This window comes from Tachypleus tridentatus, chromosome 10 (assembly GCF_004210375.1).
Source record: "Tachypleus tridentatus isolate NWPU-2018 chromosome 10, ASM421037v1, whole genome shotgun sequence".
Taxonomy (NCBI): Eukaryota; Metazoa; Arthropoda; class Merostomata; order Xiphosura; family Limulidae; genus Tachypleus; species Tachypleus tridentatus.
In genome coordinates, this window is record NC_134834.1 from 169,888,764 (window position 1) to 169,910,282 (window position 21,519).

General features: G+C 32.6%; 1 protein-coding gene across 3 annotated transcripts in view; it reads left to right on the plus strand.

The window, feature by feature from the left end:
• Positions 1 to 21,519, plus strand: part of LOC143230892 (dopamine D2-like receptor) — a 186,167-nt gene that overhangs the window by 51,008 nt on the left and 113,640 nt on the right. For all 3 annotated transcript variants that reach the window (XM_076465181.1, XM_076465182.1, XM_076465183.1), the window contains exon 2: positions 15,650 to 15,904. The gene's annotated coding sequence lies outside the window, so the exon portion shown is untranslated. The remainder of the gene's footprint in view (positions 1 to 15,649; positions 15,905 to 21,519) is intronic.

Here is a 21,519-nt window from a genome sequence, read left to right on the forward strand (position 1 = left end):
ATGAAAAATTTAGGTTTTAATTTCACTGATGTTTTTTCCGGACATAGATGACAACTATTTTCACAAATGTAGGTAAATAAGATTTTTCAGTTTTTAGTTATTTGTACTGTCTGTATAATATGTGCAGTTATTTTTTAATTTAATTTATTTTTGTACATCTGGAAGTTAAGCTACTTGGTAGCAAAACTCTAATGACTAGTAAAATAGTGTTATAGTAAAAAAGTAGTTCCACAGATAATTTTAAAGTTGCAAAAAACAGAACTAAATTTTGAATTTTCCCCTAACTTTCCTTTAGAAAACGTTTGGAAACATTCAAGAAACATGTTGTTAAACATAAATTATATTTTGGGTAAAATTGTTGTGATTAAACTTCCATAAAAAATCAACGCATCTCCAGATTTTAAACAAGTTTGTCTTCCTCATTTAAACATCGGTATGTGCCATAAATCAACCACGCTTTGCACTTTGGGAACGTGGATATTTCACGTGAGTGATGGTCAAATTCCACTATTCGATTGGAGTTGTGGAAGAATTAGCGAATCGTGTTGTTGATGAGCTGCTTTCACTCGAGTCCATTACTTCATTAAGAGCAATCAAGGTAGCTAGTTCTCAAAACCAAAATTTAGACACTTAATCATTTGGTATTTCTGCTATTTTATTTTATTTTACGGTTCAGTTTGCTAAATATAAGTGTGTATTCAAAAGATAAATACATTTTTTTTTATTACTTTTTTTACTTTTGCTCAGTGTGTATTCAATAAATACATTTTTATTAGGTTTTTTCCTATTTTCAGACTATTAAGTGTAAAATTCATTAGTTGCTCGGTCACTCCAGATTTGTCAAAAAGTAAACTTATCGGATTTATTGATTTTACCAAACTGTTATCATCCTTATTTTTTCCATGATATTCAAAATGTATATCTTGTTCAATAATAACCGTGATTGGGATATATTTATACATATAACGCAATTACAGAAGAGGGTTTCAGGTATCTATCAGTAATATTCCGAGTACTCTTGCTAGTTATGCAACACACGCAACGACGTTAATTATTCAAAAAAATTATTGTATTAGAACTTTAATAGGAAGATGGATAACAGCCTAAAAACACTTATTCACTCGTATTTAAGTTAATCTTTTGGTATTATTGAAACGACTGACATTCAGCATTAGACTTTCAGATTCAGCTCATGATTACTTTTACCAATTAACCCTTTAATTAACCTAAAATTAACCATTTTTACCCTATTAAAATTTGTTACATATTTTCTCGGTAGAACATTCAGTGTAAAGAATTGATAAAATTATATTAAATTCATTTGTTTTATCTGTAAGATACAAAAATTATTACTGCAGTAATAAGTTCTATTAATTACAGCATTGGCAATATTTTCTATAAACTACTTATTTCTTGCGCTACACATCTTATTACGAACCACGTGGTCAGTAAAATCTTGGATCTACAAGTTATTTAGTGTATGAATTATAAGGTTAACTGGTAACTTGAATAATACTTAAATATTTCGATGAAGACATTTTTCTTGGTGCAGATGTCTCTTTTGGTAAATGTCTGAAATTCAATAATATATGTAAATATAAGCATTACAAATATATTTCAGCTCGAACCATCCTGGTTTTAAACTACTTATGATAAGACATCTTTTGCCACTAAGTATAAATTACCCATTTTATCTTTGGCTAGTGACAATTTTTCTTTCGTTTTTGCTGCCATTACTCTACAGAAATGGAATAACTATTTCGCTACCAATCATAAGTTAACCATTCCATCTTTGGTTGATGAATATACTTCCTATGTTTCAGATGCCATCTCTTCATAGAAGTGGAGAATCTTTTTATCATTAAATATAGTCTTGTTTGTTTTTGAATTTCGCGCAAAGCTACACGAAGGCTATCTGCTAATTTAGCAGTGTATGACTAAATGGAAGGCAGCTAGTCATCACTATCCACCGCTAACTTTTTGACTACTCTTTAACCAACGAAAAGTGGATTTACCGCCACATTATAACGCCCTCACGACTGAAAGGGCGAGCATGTTTGGTGTGACAGGAATTCGAACCCGCGACCCTCAGGGTAAAAGGGCCATAAATATAGTCAATAAAATAATGGAATATATAAAAAAAACGTTTCTGTTAACGAGGTTCCAGTGAGAATTATAACGTTGAAATTGTAGCCTAATTTTTAGTGTTACAGGTGTTTTGATAACTGTATTCTGTTTATAAAAACAGCAAAAGTTCCAACGTAATAACAATTCGATTTTCTAACTTATTTTAATAAATATACAATACAATGAGAATTTTAAAATCTGTTGAAAACGTTAATGCTATACAGTTTTAAAATATGTTACTACTCGCTATGATACAGCTAGTTTCGTGGAAGGTAAATGATCAAATTAAAATAGTTCGCTGATAAAATAAGATGCAATATTACAAGATAAATATTTGTTCAGTAAATTTAACCACGAATTTAAAAGTAATAAAAAATAATTTAAAATAGGCCTTTTTGTATTTAGATATATTAAGATACGATATCATTGAGAGAAAAAAGAAAAAAATCAACATATTTTATATTCAGTTTCTTTTAATCCGTTTCCATCTAATAAGTTTAACTTTTATGATTAAAAAACTTTAAGTGTACCCAACTTTGTTGAATCTTTCATTGTCCTTCATTAAATATGTTTATTTTGTTTGTACTCGTTGTATGCACCTAATTTATGATTATTTTTGCGTCTCTTTTTGTATATGATCCACGTACCTAATACGATATTTAAAGAACTTAATTTAACATTTAGTCAGTTTCGACTTACTGCAAAGAATTTCAAATATCAAGTTTGATGAGACTGAAATAATATTGCTTTTATTAATTTGGTTTGTTTGGTGATTTTGCGCAAAGCTACTCGAGAGCCACTTTCGCTAGCAGTCCCTAATTCTGAAGTAATAAGATCGGTCACGAGAGAGAAAGCAGCTAGCCCCAACTCAAGGAAAATGTAGTCGGGTTTTAATATCACCTTAGTAACACACCCGTTACCCTAAAGTTCAGAACACAGTTTCTTTTGTTAATAACAAGATGAGAACCACAGAAACTTGGATTCAAGATTCTATTATAATACCTACTGACTACATCTGATTAAATATTGCGAGAAAAGGGTCGAGAAAAGCATATTCTCTTCTCTAAAATGTTTATTTTTACCTAAAATGGAGGTGCTTGATCTTTAAATGGTATACAAAATAGAGTACATTATATTGAAATGATTCTGAATATGTAAATCAGCAATTCATATGACAACCACAGCCAATATGGCCGGTGGAATGACATGTATCAGAGCAATATTTTTACATTTTTTTGCAGTTTGGCTGAGCACTAGGCTCGCAATCGAATCCCCGTCACACCAAACATGCTCGCCCTTTCAGCGTTTGGGCGGTGTAGCGTGACGGTCAATCTCATTATTCGTTGGTGAAAAGAGTAAGCCAAGAGTTGACGTGGATGGTCTTAATTAACTGCCTTTTATCTAGTCTTACACTGCTAAATTAAGGAAGGCTAACGCAGATAACATTCGTCTAGCTTTGCGCAAAATTAAAAAAAAACACCACCAAATCGTTGCAGGTCTATTTTCAAGATGCACGGTCGTTAAATAGAATATTATAGGGAGTTATGACGTCAAGTACAGCTATGAATTGAAGGTCCAAAATAGTTTTAATATAACATACTCAACCTCTTTGCAAAAATACTGAAACACAAATAATATCCAACAGTGGTAATGAAATTTTCAATGTAAAGACTGCTTTCAGTAATCATTTTTGTTGCTGCATATTATCTCTTAAAAAAAAAAAATTGGTTGTTTGAAGTTAAGCACAAAGATACATGACGGGATATCTGTGCTTTGCCTATCACAAACTGCAGTGCCACTGGGTGAATATTATAAAAGAAGAATTCTTCTAAGACGTATTTAGCTCCGAACTGAGCTCTTTTAAACTAGTAACAGCATACCAATGTTTTTAATCATATCATAGAATCTTTGGGAAAGTTTGAAGTATTTTCTATCGAGTTTAGGCCAAGAGACTAGGAAGAACAATGACGCAGAGTGTATATTTATTTTTCTAGTAAAAGCGGTATTTGATCTCTATAGAGAATAATATCAATGAGTGCAAACAGTATATAAAATTAAATGTTAATGAGACAAACAATACACAGCACGTATTTGATAAAAGCCTATATAGTTTAGAAAAAAAATACAACTCAAAGTTCTACTTTGGCTCGGTCTTCTGTTGTGTAGTTTCTAGGCAGTATAATATCATATACTAGAAAAACGGTACTTGTATAAAACCTACGGCTATATTTCTGGGAGTCTTTAGGCTTAATAAGTAAGAAGTCTCTTTGCTGTTCCTTTGTAATGTTTTATTCAGCTAGAAACACAACTGCGATTGGACTGAAAAATTGAAAAACTTCATGAAGATCCGACATCATTTAAAAAGAAGATACGTAAAAAAGACTTTTTTTTTATAAATAAATCTTACAGTAATGAACTTCCATGAGAGATCCGTCGTATAAAATTGTGCTGACATTGTTCTTGAACGTACATTGTGTAGTGATTAGATATTCGTCTGTCTTTTTTTTTTTTTAATCAGCATATTCATGTATAATGATATAGAACTTTGGTGATTGCAAAATATTTTGTTTTATTATACATGATGTATTTTCAAAGAAATCCGTTGAAGTCTTAAAATATAAATGTTAAAATTCGTAATATTTAATTAAAATTGCAGCTTTCAATTAATACAGTAAAGGCTTAAAGCAGTTAATATACAGCTTAAAAAAATTAAAGGAAAAGTATATTTTTGTCATAACTAAATTTATGTATATAAAACATATCCGTTTTTCTACAAGTGTGTTTTCTAAGCTTGCGAGTGAAATTTGAAGCAACTCAAACAAAAATCACCTCATTCAAGGAGAATACAGCTCAAGGTACTCTTACATAAGGCTGTTACGTAAAACTATGCATTCTTCATTAGTTCTCGAAACAAACACAAACATAGATCTTTTGTGGCTCGTTTTGTCAGTGTGTATCTTCATCTTGTGTACCCAAGCAGTTAGGCGCCATCTGACAAAGAAGGAGGTGGTCAGGGCAGTCCAGATGCTGGAGGATGGCCAGACCCAAAGGAGAGTGGCACAGCGCGTCGGTGTGTCACCAAGCGTCATCAATCGTCTTTGTAAACGCTACCAGGAGACGAACTCTTATGACAGGAGACCAGATCAAGGCTGTCATTGCTGCACAACAGCCAGAGAGGACCGCTACGTGGTGACTACCACTCTGCGAGACAGGTTAACTACGGCTCGGTCACTCCGAAATGACCTACAGCATTCTACTGGAACCCGTGTGTCGACCCAAACAATTCGCAATCGTTTACACAAAGGATGCCCAAGGGCCAGATGGCTTGCAAGAGGCGTTATTCTGACAGCGTAACACCGTACAGCCAGATTGGAGTTTCTTCATCAGCACCTGGACTAAGAACTTCGTCAATTTACCACCGTGCTGTGGGCAGACGAGAGCAGGTTCAGTGTGTCTCGTGATGATGGACGTGCGAGAGTGTGGAGACGCTGACGAGAGTGATTTTCCGCCTATAACATTGTGCAAGTCGACGTTTATGGAGAAGGTTCTGTAATAGTCTGGGCAGTCATATGCTTGGGTGGCCACACGGACTTACTCATATTCGACAGGGGTGCTCTCAACTCACGACGATATAGATACGACATTCTGGAACCCATTGTGAGGCCTTTTGTCTGTGCTGTCGGCGATGGGTTTATTTTCATGCAGGTTAACCGGCGAGCCGTTAACGAATTATCGTGAAATTCAGCAAACAAACATGTAGAGAAACAAATGTTACATTTATTTCAGTGCGTTCACAATGATGTAAAAACCGTTATCTTGGTAGGAGCTCGATTTTGTTATTTTTATGAAATTCGCGCCGAGTTTTAGAGTAAATAAACCTTCCAAGTCACTTTACTAAAATTAAGAACATGAAAACTTCTAAATCTCGAAACTTTTTCAGTTTCTTGCAATCTTAATTTTCTTATTTAATTTCAAACTCACTTCAGAGCATTTTGATATAATGTTTCTATGTTTTATATGTTTTGCCATTTAACATTACACATGAGTACCACGTGAGAGATTACCTTTTTGGATTTTATTATCATTGTATTGATGTACTTGAAAAATCAAAATAAATCTGTCTGTTTTGTATAATGAGTATGAAACAATAATTTACATTTTTTTTTACTTCCTAAGCTTAGCTAATAATCTCCAAAACGTTTTATTGATTACCTAAAGGCTATAAAAACACGTGGTGTAGGCTACGTATAATTAGAAACATGTCTCGAAAATGATTCTCTGTTGCTACAAGAGGTTAAGTGTACAATACGACAGAAAGTGTTCGTACCTGTGCGTCGTAAGTAGTTTTTTCTTATAACTTAAAAAGTATCACGATTAGGATAATGAAAGTACAGTATATGATACATTTAAATTTTTTTTTATATGATATGTATGATTAAATTTTTATGTAAATTAAACGAAAATTAAACTGTTTATAAACAAATAACTAAACATAGGAGGGGCAGAAAGGGGCGTCTATGTTAATGGTCAGTTGTGTAGCTTTCAGGTGACTTACTTGGTACAATCTCTCCTCACAGCCTTCCACGATCGTTTGACAATACTCGACTGGTATTTTCTTCCATTCTTCTTTACAATAGTCCTCCAACTCTTGCAAGTTTTTCGAATGACGATTGATGAACCCTGGTCTTCAACTTATGCCAAACGTTTTCAATTTGGTTGAAATCGGGTGACTGCAATGGCTACTCCAGAAGACTTATATGGTTCCTCTGCAACCAGGGTTGCACATATTTCGATGTGTGCTTAGGGTCATAGTCGTGCTGGAATATCCAACGACGTCCAAGACGCAAGTTCCAAGCATCATTCTAGATAAGTGCCTAATATATCAACGTACTCTTCTTTTTTCATGATTCCGTTGACGCGGTGAAGGCTGCCTACACAAGAAGAGCTGAAGAAACCCCATAGCATGATCAAGCCACCTCCGTGTTTAACTGTAGGGACGGTGTTTTTTGGAATATTTCGTTCCCCCTTCTTACGGAAAATATAGCGAACATCATTGTGGCCGATAAGCTCGATTTTAGTCTCGTCTGACCAAAGAATACTCTTCCAATAAGTAAATGGATTATCTACATGCTTTCTTGCATACCTCAATCGTGCTTTTAAATGAACAGGCTTTAAATATGGATTTCTATGAGGACGGCATGCTTTGAACCCAGAAGAGCGTAACACGTTCGTAACTGCAGAAGTGCTTATTCAACCCCAGTTTCCCTTACCAGTTTCTGTACGTCATTACGTGTTAAACAACGGTTCCTACTAACCTCTCTGAGAACCTTCTTTTTGGATTTCTCTGGAATTTTGGTGGGGCGTCCGGAACGAGGGAGGTTAGCAGTTGGTCCTATAAGTTTAAACTTGGCAATTATGCTTTGAACAGTAGATTTCGGTACATTAAGTTGTGTAGCAATACCGGAAAGAGACACACGAGACTTGTATTTTACAATAATTCGTTTTTTTTTTTTTTAAATCACTGGACAGTTGCTTCCTGTTCGCCATGATGACCAAGCAGATAATGACGGAGACGGCGCTAAATTGCCAGAAGTAAATTTTTTTGCTGGCTAAATTCCAATAATTATGAACCCAGTGTCTAGTTCTGGAATGGTATAATGCAGTTTATTCACCAAACTAAAGAAAATTTGTAAGGGAATATCAGTTTTTTCACACGTTCTGTACGAACATTTTTCCTCCTCCTATTTTTGGTTATTTGTTTATAAACAGTTTATTTATCGTTTAATTTACATAAAAAAATGTGTAGATGTGTGTTATTATAATATTTATAATATAGTTTGCTTCTATTAGCCTAACCACGATATTTTTTATGTTATGAGCAAACAACTACTCGGGACGCAGGTGTACGAACACTTTCTGTTGTAATTGTATTTTGATGTTATTATAGATTATAAGGAACAACTTTTTACTGTTTGTTTTATTTAATCTGCTACGTTATCCAATTGTCATGAGTTAACACAACAAGTAGCAGAAACATTTCATATTACGTATAAATGTTTAAAGATTATTACGATTGATACTGCTAATTGTAATGCATTAAATTGCAATTAGCGGTGTCACTCGTAATAATTTTGCACCCTCCAATGTTTCAGTGGACAAAGATTGTAACTAGAAACATATGTTACAGTAAATGCTATCCATCCTTCAGGTGGAGTCATAAGTAATCTCGTTTCTTAGGTTTTGTTGCATGCGAGTGCAAATAAATATCAGCGTAAAGCTTTAAAATACGGTAGATGTACTTCAATACGGTTCCCGAGTGTATTTCATTACAAGAGTAAATAAAACAAAAATTTAGAATACCCAAAGATTTTGGTTTCTTGCTTTTCTACTCGTAACTTATCCTGTATTTTAGCCTACAAAGTGCATAATTATTTTCCTGATACACTGCATGCGCACGTTCTGTTGATGTCAAGACAGTACAAATTGTAACGTTAAACGTCTCTTATGTGAAAACATTTTAATGTCTACTGTTTTTCTGACATACAACTCACTACTGTATAGTAGTGCATGTGGTTAAAACAAGTGAACCCTCCATGCGGCCTATGGCCTTCTTCTGGAGAAAGTAACTTAGTTCAAGTTTAGAACACCATTCTGTATGATTAACATCAATGTCTTCACTATTCATAATGGTCGTTATCGATCCATAATACATGTCAAGAAGAGGACTTGAATTATTTTAGGGCTAAGTTCTGAAGCTGCTGCTAATATTGACTTATATTGTATGATATGTCAATAACTTCAAACTATTAACGTAATCATACAAGGATCTGTCGTCTCTTTGTAGCCGGATCTCAGGTGTTTATGTGACTTCCTCTACGTTTCTCAGCAATTTTGTGACAAAGTTTAACACCGGTTTCTCGTTGGATTATTTATCAAACGCACACTGATAATAATCGAAAGATAAGTGGTCTCATTGTGCAGGGAAGTTATAATGTGTTGTTTTCTTTTTAAATAAATAACTTTAATCGATATAGTAATTACAAACTAACTCAGAGTATGTAACGATGCTTCATCTTGCATATGATTAGTCTATATAACTGACAGATACATTAAAAAAGTTGACAGGTGAATTAATGACTTTACTTTCATCAGATAAAAGATAATGTTTTTATTTCCTCTGAGGGTAATTTGTGCAGGTGGAGTTATTGTATTAGTGTCTGCCAGCTAGAATGACGTATCTCACTCAAGGAAACTACAATATATTTTCTCTCTTCTTATGGAAAAACCTGTCCAACTTACTTGCCGGGCAGTATTTCACGGCTGTTACAAAACAGGTTTCAATCATTGTTGGTGCGTCAGAGCTATTCTTAATAAACATTGTTTTCTTCTGTTACTATAGACAAAAAGAAAGTTAAACAGCATGTTCTTGTAGAGGCGTTTACATAATTATTAACATAATACATTTATGCTAAGGCTTAAAGTTTTGAATATATGACCCTATGAATAGCTTTCTGAAACGGATAAACAACGGTATCATGATACGTGTTTGGAGTTGTTGATGGTTACTGTAAGGTTGTGGCGGTTGGGTATCAGTTATTGCTACGGTTAGTAACCTATACGATCATCTAATTATGGTTATTAATTAGATAATTTTTGATTACTGGACATTAATTAATTATTAACTAGATTTATATGAGTTTTCGGCTGCTAATCTGATTCAGACGAGTAAATAACACACTCGTATTTTTATCAGAAAGACCCAAGATCAAATTCTGTCACAGAATTAGCTTTCATTCGGAATTCTCTGAACAAGGTAAAACGTAAAATATAAATTAAAAGTAACTTGTGCCTATTAATTAAAAACTAGTAGTTAATTAACAATTGGAATTAGTTGATCGTATAGGCTAACGACAGTGATAACGATTGCAACGTTTGCATAATTCCTGTTTACTACAACTCTATTATCTCTATTGATAAGAAACATAGGTCAAGGGAAAATATTTTTGTAGTTTAGGTTTATTAAAAAAAAGAAACATTAATGTAAATTATTCGACACGATTTCGTAGAATAAAACAGAAATGTAAACTTAACTCTCCAAATTATGTCTCCTGCTAGTAAGCGGTATGTCTATGGATTTACAATGCAAAATAAGCGGTTCGATTCCCCGCGGTGGGACCAGCAGATAGTCCGCTGTGGCTTTGCTATAAGAAAACACACCCTCACTCAAAATTATTCACAGGAACATGAAAACAGTGTTTAGTGTTTTTATTAAGTGTGAATCAGAGCTAATGTTCAGTTGGTTTTGTTGACAGTTTATTAATTTCTCAATTTAAGTATTATGCACTATGAAAACATTTAGTTGACATATTTCCTCAGTTATCTGATTTTATTTATTAACGTGCCATTTTATTATAAGTCCTATAAATACTCATACGTTTATTTGTTTGTTTTTGAATTTCGCGTAAAGCTACACGAGGACTATCTGCGCTAGCTATCTTTTATTTAGCAGTGTAAGACTAGAGGGACGGCAGCTAGTCATCACCCACTGCCAATTCTTGGGCTACTCTTTTACCAACGAATAGTGGGACTGACCGATACATTATAACGCCCCCTCGGTTGAAAGGGAGAGCATGATTAGTGCGACGGCGATTCGAACCCGCGACCCTCAGATTACGAGTTCAGTGCCTTAAACACCTGGCCATGCCGGGCCACAAATACTCATATGAACAAACGCAAAATTTCAAAACATTCTTTAGATGAAGACAACATAGCTCTGAATAAAAGACAACAATACGTTTTGCTCAAAGCTGTTTTTTTTTGTCTATTATTATTTTTATAGCAGAAAAAAGAGGAAGCGTCTTATTACTAAGATTGAGTTTTGTTGCGTATTAAATGCTTTGTTTTAAAAAAAATTTTAGGGAGAACTCGCTCTATCTGATCGATATCACGCAAGGTTATATTTTTAGACAGCTTTTTTTCGTAGCACAGTAAGGTATTATTCCCTTTCATGGAGCTCTAGCAAAGAATGTGTATAGCATATCGAACATCGCCTTTCTTCATTAAACAGCTTTCATTTTCTGGAAATCCAACGAGCAAAGTCAACATAACATGTCTTAGCCTGGGTGGTTTTGCGATCAGAGACCAAAAACAAGCGAGCATCGATTTTCGATGCATGGCATGTGTACTTAGGAACTTAGAACAAGACCGTGGCGACAGAGCTCGGGAAAGGTCTAATTCAAAAGTGTTTGGTTGCTCGTCATTCTAGTTTCGTCCATTCTTAACGCCATCCGGTCCATGACATTCAAGACGTGGAGAAGCTTAACTGGTGTCAAAATAAAGTTCAGTGTAGCCCTCCTCCTATGTAAGCTCTATCTATCGGTAATGTAAATTGAAGATTTAATATTTCGAGTTGTAATAAAAGTAAAACATGGAAATAAAAGGTCTCAAAACTTCTGTTACATACCCTCTATTTGCATACATGACAAATTCGATATAAACTGAATTTAATTTAACTTGTATTCTGTTGCATAATAAGAAAAGTTAATTGTTATAAAACATTACAAACACTTAACTGAGGAAACTACCTTCCATTTTTGTTTTCTACTTTAAAAGAAAAAGATTTTCATGCTGTGTTTTCAGCTTTAGCAAAACGGTGAGACCATTTACCATATTTCTTAACTTGTATCGTAAATAATTTTACAGGATCTAGATTTCATTGTGACAAAAATATTCTGTATTTAAAGGCATCAAGGGTTTCGAAATGTTCGCTTTTATTACAGAATTCAAGCATTAGCGTCGTTTGCCTCACCAACAAAAAACGACATCGGAACGAAGTTTGGTTTGGTGCGTTAAAGCTACACATGAATGACTTTTCATCACAAAAGATTGAAATAGACAACTTACCCGATAACTCATAAAAGTTCGTGTAAGTTTCTTATCGTGAAGTAACTGATGACTTGCGGTACTTTTGACAGGACGAGAAAACGTGTGTGATATGAGATATTCGAAATCACGTGATTTCTGGCTGATATATATATATATATTGACCTAATCTACTGGAATTTATTTTAGGTCACGTTACTGAAATTCCAAGTAATTAATTTTTTGAAATATTGCTTCGAAAGTATAGGATAACTAACACTAAAAATGGATAAAACATCTATGAGTATGTTCTTTAGACACAGGAATATAAACTAATTAAACATAAAATAATGTGAAATAAGAGATTTTCTTTTAATTTTATATACAACCCATAATACAATAATTTTATACTTGTAAAAGAAAACTTTGTATATAATCAACAAGATATAGCGCTGTGAACTAGAGCTTTTAATGTAAATGCCATTTTTCACACTTCTAAGGATAAGTAATTAACAGCTATTTTTGTATGTTTTTAAAATATTGTAAGTGTGATAAATATTTCCACTGTTTTACAGAGAATGTAAAACAGTGCACTTTTACGCTACTAGAATCTTTACTTTTAATGCCTTTGTGAGCAATGTAATCTAAGATTTATGTCAAACGGTTTACATCTCGATAGTTATAGTCAAGATGGTTTATTTATTTGTTGAATTTCTCGCAAAACTTCTCGAGAACTCTCTGTACTAGTCTTCTCTAATATACAAGTTATGAATTAGATAAAAGGAAACACTACTCATCGATAACTCTTGGGCTACAATGATCGTAGGTTACAAGTCGATAGCCCTACAAGTCACACGATGCTAGGCCCATTAAAACTGAAAAGGCCTTTTCATTACATTCAGTAACTTTAAAAACCTGGAATTGAATTGTTTCAGACTTTTATCTTGGAAGTTATTTATTTTATTACATAATTCATGCCAAGTATTTCTCGAACAAAAAAGTCCGATTTTTGGAGTTGAGTTGGATTTATTTTCGAATTTCGTTCAAAGCTATAAGAGAGTTATCTGCGCTAACTGTCCTTACTTTAACATTTGGGCTACTCGTTTTCAAACAAATAGTAGAATTGAGTGTCACATTATAATTCTCTCACAGTTAAAAGGGTAAACACGTTTGGTGAGACAGGGATTCTAACTCGCGACCCTTGGATTGCGAACCAAGCGCCCTAATTCTCTGACCATGCGAGGCCTGTTGTGTTGCGAATCATAGAATCTGGAGATAGAGATGTAGCACCGCTAAACATTCTTTAAAATTTCACCCAAACACATTATAAATCGTTAATATCGTTACTTGGCGCTAGAATCTGGCAATAGCTTAGTGATAGTGGACTCACAGACTGGCTGTTTTCTTAGTGACAGTGGACTCACAGACTGGCTGTTTTCTTAGTGACAGTGGACTCACAGACTGGCTCTTTTCTTAGTGACAGTGGACCCACTGACTGGCTGTTTTCTTTCTGGTCAACAGCATCAAATTAAGGCCAACTATGACTTAATCTAAGAAATCATACATGTGCAAACGATTCCGTTAAATTGAAAAAAAATGAAATGCTTATGTCTTATATGTGACTGTTTAAAGTAACGTTGAAAAAAAAAGTCAAAAATAGAAGGAGCTGCCACTTCTTTATTAACAGCTACATGCTTAACAAAGAATGAAATACATGCATAAAATTTTATACAATTTTTTAATTACTCAATCTGTATTCAAATAGTGCAGAAGGAAATAACTTTAAAAAGCATTAAAATACAAGAAACTAATTATTCCTGTCTACATTTTACGTCATAAAACTTTCAAAATAGTTTTATACTATTTATTTTAGTTAATTCTTAAAAATAAAAGCAAAAATGAGTTTTTTGAGTCTAAAATCACAGGAAAGACAGGTATCTAATCCCTATATAATAGTTATAAATTCTAATGTTACTCTATCTCATTTTGAATTCAATATAATAAATCCACATAAACTATCAGTATAAGTTTTAATTTTTAATAATTCCATGATTTACTTAGTTTCGAGAATTTTTGTCGTGAGTGTTTTATTTGGCCAATAGGTCAAACTGATGTCATCATCACTCATTTCCAACTCGTGAAATGTTTTTTTGTTGTTGTAAAGGAACAGTGGGATTGACCATCGCATTATTACACCCACACGGCTGCAAGGGTAAGCATGTTTAGTGTGACGGGGATTTGAGCTCGTAACCCCCAGATTAGGAGTAGAGCGTTCTATAACCTAGGGCCAGCATGGCCAGGTGGTTAAGACACCCACCTCGCAATCCGAGTGTCGCGGGTTCAAATCCCCGTCACACCAAACATGCTCGCTCTTTCAGCTCTGGGAGCGTTATAATGCAACGGTCAATCCCACTATTCTTTGATAAAAGAGTAGCCCAAGAGATGGCGGTGGATGGTAATAACTAGCTGCCTTCCCTCTTGTCTTACGCTGCAAGATTAGGGACGATATCGCAGATAGTCCTCGTGTAGCTTTGCACACAATTACAAACCAAACCTAACCACTCGGACATACCGGGCTATCAAATTGACGTCCAACAATATTTTTTCAAAGAAAAATGTTAATTTGTTTATAAATTCTTAGCAACAAACAAACGTATAAAAACTGGTTTATAAATTTGACTTCTATGCTACTTGAGGGTCAGAATAACTGAAATTGATCAAATTATATTTCTTCCATTCTACTATTATCGATATACATTTTGTGGTGTGTATAACTTTAAATATAAATTCAGAAGGGGTTTTTGCATTTAAACAGCCCCTGCTGACGTTTTTTACAAAGAAGAGATGCTCAAAGGTTTGATTCCACGATGTGACACTGAACGTACTCTGCACTTTTTGCTGTGGATGTGTTATAAAAGTTAGAACCAGTCTTAATATATTGTCAAAAGGGCTTTTGGCTGTTTGCTTTCCATAAAAACGAGACAGTGATCTGGTTAAAGTGACTAGTACCAAATATTGTAGAAAGCACTAATTTTCGCATTCGAGTAAATGTTGTTAAGTGTTAAGCTTCCTTAGTTTAAAATTTATGATTTGTAATTTACGTGTGTTTGAGTTCAGTTCACCAACAAGTTAATGTCATCATTTAACGCATAAAATCATTTGCTTCTCTCTTTTTACACAATGTGTAAAAGATAACTTACGTTTTAACCTGCGAGAAGGGAGTTAATCATTTGCCATTATATTAAAATTAGATATCTTATAATAAATAACCATTTTTGGTTAAATATAAGTTACAAACTTTGTTTTATTCGCGAAATGATAACGATTAAATCCATTTGACGTATCTCTAGTTAAAGAGCAAATGATTAAATTAATTTCATTTAGTTCAAATAACTTTATTTTCATTAAAAAGATGAGCTAGTTTTTAAATTAGGCATGTGCTGATTATAACAGTCAAAATATCTTGGTCATCCAAAATCATGTGGTATAATCCTGTCATTTCAACTTGTTTTATGTAGGTTCGTTCCACTAACTTATTTTATCTCTTAGCTTATATTGTAGACAACGCTTTTTTAAAGCAGTTCGTTATTCTTTTATGAAGCATTCCCACTTATTATATTAAAGTTAACTTCTTAATATGACATATACGTATTTTTTTCAGAGCTAGGAATGGCAGTCTGTGATCTGTGAAATTTCGAAACGAAAACCCTCGAAGAAAGACTGACCAATTTTCTCCATTCCGGGACCGTTTTTGTTTCACGCTAACTTCCTAAGAATGAAGAGCAGCCGACCGTATTTTACTTCTCAATGGAATCGAGGGTATAAATAATAAAAAGATTTAATAAACTCCTTTCCCAGAACAAGTAAACTTTAAAAGAAAGAAGTTCCATAAGCTGCGCAATGAAAGGAAGAAAAGGTAAAAAACTAAAAATTCCCTGTTTCAAGGTAAAAAAAAAATGACAAAGATGGTTCTTAACTGTATAATTTTTGCTTCTAAAATGTTTATATTTTAAGTTCTACTCAGAATCCACGTATGTTCAAAACGAGATCACCTGCTATTATTTTATTTTTATCAAATTCAAAATGCCTGTAAAGCACTAGATAGTGCAATATATTTAATATGATTTAACACAGTATGATTAAAATCAATACACGGATAAAACTTTTCGTATGGTAACAAATACGTTTCATATGTATTGAATTAAATCATTAAATAAGTTCTAGAAAAGTCGAGAGCTTAGACGTGATCTACTACAGATCTGAAGGTTCGTGGTTTTGCGAAATCGTACTCTGTACATTGGCGCCATGTGTATGTTGTAAGAGCAGTGATTAGATTCCATTATTGAAATAAGTTAATCCAAGAGTTGGCGGTGGGTACTGTTGACTAGCGTTTTTCACTTCACTGACTTAGTGATAAGCTTCAGGGCTTATACAATTACAAATCAGGATCAATAACCGCAAATAGCCTCTTGTGTAATTTTATACTCAAACAAAAAGTGAAACGTCTCCTCTATCAGTTGAAAACTAGTAAGTGCTTCTGGCAAACAGTATTTGTACAGTTTTACATAAAAATTTCAGGCAGATAAACAACATGTTAAGAAATGAGATTACATCAGATATTTCAAATATATGGAAAAGCTGTAGCTATACTCCATCAGTGGTTTCAGAATATTAAATATATACATTCGTTTTGTTATTTATCTTATCAAAATTATTTTTATAATGAGCGAAAAGTCCCTCTCTATACAAGCCATTCTCTGTTAATAGCGCTACTTTTATTCCTTGGGAGGGATAGCGGTATGTCTTCGGATTTAGAACGCTAAAATCAGGGGTTCGATTTCCCTCGGTGGACACAACAGATGGCCCAATGCGGCTTTGCTATAACCTTTTTTTTTGTTAACACTTTATTCTAAGTTTGTAACGCGCGCTTTGTTGATAACGTTCATATTCACTCACTGGTTAGTCTTAACTGGAGGAAGTCATGATAATTTGTATTAAGGATTTTAATTAATTGTAACAGCGGTTACAACATTTGATTACCCTTTAAAGACCTCGCGTTGAAATCCTATTTGAATCGGTATTTCAAATTAATTTTTATGTTTGTCTTAACTATGTATTGCCATACCTCTATGAATACTTGGGAAAATACAAGTACTATTGTATATCAAATTAGGGATCACATAATACTACGTATAAATACCAGTGTCTTTCTGGTTCAAACATAACTTATATAACCTTTCACTACAACAGATGACGCCACAATACATTAGTGTTGGGGTTTTTCAACTAATACTATTAAAATTTTGTCAAAAATTTCATAAACATTTTTTTTTACGAAGAGATTAATCTTCGTGCACTTAACCTTTACCTTCAAATTATTTGTCTTTGCTACCACAATTAATAAATCACAGTAACAGACATTTTACCACGTAATATTTCTTTTACAATCAGGTTTTCACATAGCTCACTCTTTGAGGCTTCATCAAAAGGCAGATTTGGACATAATATAAAATATAGTAAATTATAATCACAAACCACTTGCAGGAGATGACCAAATACTGAAGAAATGATATATATATATGTTTATACTTTGATATATTACTATTTGTTTCTGAAAATATGTTTATAAGACGAATCATTTTTATTTCAAGTGGATTTCTCGTCATCAACAACATTCATTTAAATTTTAATTTTAAGAATAAAACCAATTTACCATAATATAAATGTCATTCACCTGATTTAATCATATTCTTTATTAAGTATGAAATTATTATTATGCTTTAACTTATTTTTATTCATTATATAAAATTGAGGAGCAGAAGACAAATGTCAAAGCAATTCTAACAAAAAGTACAGATTACAGACAAAAACACTTAAAAAGAAAGAAAATTCGCTTCCCAGTCGGATGCTAGCAGAAAACATCACATGCATTAAAAGTACTGAATATATCCCCAAGGGTGAAAGTGCATTAGTAAAACATCTTGCGGTTTAATGAAAGCTAAAGTACATCAACTTATCCATTTGTGGAATTATAGCAACTATGTTTTAGGTTTTCTGAATACGCATTCGATCTTCTAAATAGAGCTTTTTTTTTTCGTTAGGACAAAATGTATTCATATCATCATATTATAACAGCCAAAATTTAATTACATGCTTCTCAAGAGTGATTATAGTTGGAAAAATAATTTATTTTTTGCTTATGGCTAAAATAACTAGATTATCTGTTCTTCTCCCTAATTTTGAAATATCGACCGGAGGGAGAGCAATTGGCCAGCAGCGCCTTCCGCTAGCTCATGGATTCCTGTTTTACTAATGATGACTGAAAGTGGCTGTCACATTATAACGTCCTGACGGCTGAAAGGGTTAGCATGTTCTTTGCCAGATTTTAACCACCCGACCTGTATATTGTGAGTCGAGTGCCCTAACTACAAGGCAAAATTGAAAGAATGAAATAAAGTAAATTTGCTGAAGATTTGGAAGTTTCTACTTATCCAATGATTCTTATTATTAAATATGTCAAAAACCTTATGCGAAATCATTATTCAGATGAATATGGTAATATTGTGCAACACATAAATAAAGTCTGTGGTAATTTATATGAACATTTATATTTTTACTGCCTGGAATACTAAAGTAATTTTATTTATTATAACAAATAGAACTCTGTTTTCTTCGAGTAAGGAGGAGCTTAGATAGTATTTAATGTAATACGATATTATAATTTTGTACTGAATCACCATAGATTAGTATTTATGGTGTGTGAATGTGAAGAATACTTCACATATTGTTTTTTTAATGTTATACATTACCACATTTTAGGTTTATCTATCTACACTTTAAGATACTTGGTTGTAAAACTCGTTTTATAAACAATGCAACAGTGATTCAAAAGTGGTATAACATTAGATGCAACTTGATATCACAATGATTCTTTATCCCACAGAAGACGGTTGAAATAACCCAAAATTTTCAACATTCTCTTGACATAATCTATATAACCAATCGGTGACTTGTCAGTTTAACGTCATAAAAACTAAGGCAAAGATTATTATCCGCAATAGTTTTAGGTATCTATAAAGACAAATACATATTTTAATTATTTGGAATTAAAATACTATTTATATGCTTCCTTTTGCTCTTAGTTTTACCAAAACCTAATGTTAATAATGAAAATATAAATGTTTTGTCTGAAACATTCTTTGATTAATAGCGTGAGGCTCCAGTTTGATATCAAGTAATATAATTAATTCTTTAAACAGTTTAGACCATTTTGGAATATTTAAGGCTTTAAAGAAAAAGTAGTATTAGATACTTAATGTGTAAGATGATGATAAAATATCTCCTTATTTAAAATGAGCATGTTTTTTTTTAAAAAAAACTATTTTCATAAGAGAACCAAACTTCACCAGAGACACATTGAAATATTTATGTTTTACAGAAAATACTTCACAAAAAATTAACATGGGATAAAGATAATAGAAAAATATATAACCAATTATTAAATTGAAGTGAACTACAATTTATCCCTAGTTTATAGATTTTTTTTTCCAGGAGCACAACTAAATATTTTAAAGTATGAGGTTAAATGTATTTCATCAAAATGAAACTTATCTAATACGGTTCGAGACAACTGAATACTTTATAAGATGGATTCATATTGTAACTATATATTTTATGTAAAGTACCTTTGGGAAATATACCAAAGCATATAAATTTTAAATACGTTTGGCTCCAACAGATACAACAAAGAAAAGTGAGTCGACCCATTTAGCGTGTCCATGAGTTATATCTGTTTAACTATACCGAAAAAATTGAATACGTATGACCTGATTTGAAACCCAACATTTTTGAAATATTAATAAGTTTGAACCAAGTAAATCGATGTAGATATACGAGATATAGATAAAGTATCCAGTTTACAACTTAGTAAAAATCGTAGTGATTATAATAGTTGTTGCCAGAAACAAAGTGATGCTTTGAGATGAAGTAACTATAAAATTAATAACGATAAATAACATTTCAAATAATTTTTCCTTTCTCTTTTTCGTTAAATTATTATTTTCATTAATTTATTAATTGATTAGGTTTTCAACTTACGCATTAATTAATGGCTAATAAATGTAAATGAAGCTCCTAATTTCATATCTAAGTCTTTTATAATGAAATGACACAATGAAGGAGAGCAAGTTGCTCGTTACGCATTTTGTTTTATCTGACAAAATATATAATGATATATTTAAATTTTTCTCGTTAGGACGAATATCGCATTTCAATATTTCTTTCTGAAGTAGCGTTATGTGATTTTTCTTCATTTCATTTGTCATTTCCCTGAGAAACCATTATTTTGTAATGCAAGTTAAATATTAATTTCTGTCGAAATGTTTGTCTGCTTCTTCTAACTGAGAAAAGCGCCATCTAGTTCTTGTTTTATTTTTTCCTACATGGCTAAGACAGTCGGTTACTATTCAGCATTTATTAAAAACCTTTTCTGGCTGTTGACAACATAAAAATATCCCTGTCATGTTTGTATATGTGTTTAATGGGTTAACAAATTAAGCACTTTGATTTTATGTATTTATGTAATATTATACTGAATGTGTGATAGCACGTTAAGGTCGTAGCTACAGAAGTCACGAATAAGTGTTTTTGAAAGTACATAGAGTGACCATAACAAATTATTTTTATTTTTAAATTTATGTGAGTTAGACTAGCACTACCTCATGTAACTTGATAGTGTGACGAATAGTTAACTGCTTGCGTATCAAAGCTAAATAATTTAAAATATTAATGAATTTATTAAATAGTTTGTTTCTTTTTTAAGCACAAAGCCACACAATGGGCTATCATGACTGTGCCCACCCCGGATGTCGAAACGCAGTTTTTTTAGCTTATAAATCCGCAGATTTACCACAGAGCCGCTGGAAAATGTGCCAAATAGTTAAAAGTATAGCTTTATATTTTTTAAGCCTTCACTAATTTACAGACTTTGTATTTCTGTGACCTCGAACAAAAAATACGAGTTTAAAGCATTAATGTATACATTTGAAAATTTGTGGGTGAAGCTAAACTGAAACTATACTAAACTGAAATTGTATCAGTGTCTTAAGTTATTTTTCTTTCTGAAACATATGTTTCAAAGTTCCCATATTCTCAGAAGACTATAAATGAAGTGACTTTTCTACAGTACGAACGTAATAAAAATGTGAAATAGATTTTTATTAGGTTAGGATATATGTGTTTACTGTTAATGTAACTGATAAAATGTATAAGGTATTTTATAGTATTTATTTATTTTTACTTTCATTAATGATATTGGTTATAGTATTCTTTATATCGAATATTATTGCTTTTTATTTTGGTCTATTGTTTACCATTATACTTTTATTTCCAAGATTGTTTTGCATTTTTACCTCAATATGCGAATTTAGGCCTAATCTAAAATACCACTAGCAGCGAGGCTATCGAACTGATGCAAAAATGCATTTTAATATTTATGAGTACAAATGCAAGAAGTCATTCAGTTAACTATAC